Source organism: Lycorma delicatula, chromosome 1, assembly GCF_047948215.1.
Source record: "Lycorma delicatula isolate Av1 chromosome 1, ASM4794821v1, whole genome shotgun sequence".
In the NCBI taxonomy this organism is placed as follows: Eukaryota; Metazoa; Arthropoda; class Insecta; order Hemiptera; family Fulgoridae; genus Lycorma; species Lycorma delicatula.
Window position 1 is genome coordinate 396,392,084 of NC_134455.1, and position 1,213 is coordinate 396,393,296.

The 1,213-nt window shown below is 27.6% G+C and overlaps 1 protein-coding gene across 1 annotated transcript in view; it reads left to right on the forward strand.

Annotated features, from left to right (window-relative positions):
• The window catches only part of LOC142317382 (methyl farnesoate epoxidase-like), an 87,392-nt gene that overhangs the window by 4,481 nt on the left and 81,698 nt on the right, over window positions 1–1,213 (forward strand). The window lies entirely within an intron of this gene.

Genomic DNA, 1,213 nt, shown 5'->3' on the forward strand with positions numbered 1-1,213 from the left:
AATTTCTGATGGTATTAGAGGACTCTAGGGATCAGTAATTCATTTCACTGGCATAATAGAAAAGCATTTTCTCTCTACTGGCAAAAAATTTTAGTAATTTTAGGAGTTGGTGCCTTCATCGTATGTAAAGCCTAAAATGAATGTTTTTCCTTCATTTAATTCAAGTGTGTTAATTTTTCTTTGATTTTATTGTCAATATGTTTCAAAGTTAACACTTTGGTACAGAATTTATGAGTAAAAGTAATTAAACAGAATTAAGTTAACACTAACTAGAATAGGGTTTGCACCCTACAAGAATAAAAAAATAGATAAAAGACGGTGAAAAGAAAATTCTTGTTGACAAGTAAAAAAACAAGAGAATATATACGATTACCAATTTTTTTAAAAATGTCAGGATTCTATTTACTTTTTTTTAATGCATGAGGTAATGAAGAATATCCTGAGCTTTATTCTGATAAAAATATGGAAAACTCATTTTTAAAATTAAGTTTTCTGCTAGTAAGGATAATTTTTTTACTTATCCCATCAAAAGCTGTTAAGTATAATTATTTAATTTATAACTATTTTTGTAATTATCTAATAACAGAATCTGTTTACTTAAATCAAGAACTAATCTTTACAATTCGCTGCATAAATTGGATAATTTATTAAAATTGAGTTGTTCCATGCATGCATACAAATTGCTTACAATGTGCATCACGAAAAGGTTCACTAACAAGGGTCAGTAGGAAGCAGATTACGAATGTAATTATATAATATTTGGCCCAAAAATTGTGTAAAAATGACTTAACAGTTTCTTTTAAGTATAATAATGTAAGCATCAATATTCTTCATCTGATTTCTTGAATTTAACCGATGAAAATAGACTGATGATTCTCCAAAATACTTGCATAACAATACATAGAAAAGTAACTACTTACAGTTCATCAATAAATCGTCTCTATATATAAATGGTGAGACAATCAGAGAAGTATCACCTATAAGGTACGGTATGTGGCCATTAATATATTGTTCTGTTTGATCGTATGTGTGTTTGGCATGCCAGTTATTTACTAAAAACTATGTAAATAAAAATTTGTTTCTCCAACAAAAACTAAGTGAACATTTGTGCCTACATAAAATTTAATCATAAATAAATCACATTGTGCAGTATATAGATTTTTTCATGGCAGGTAACCAAAGGATTAAATGAATTCAACACTTCAACTTTACT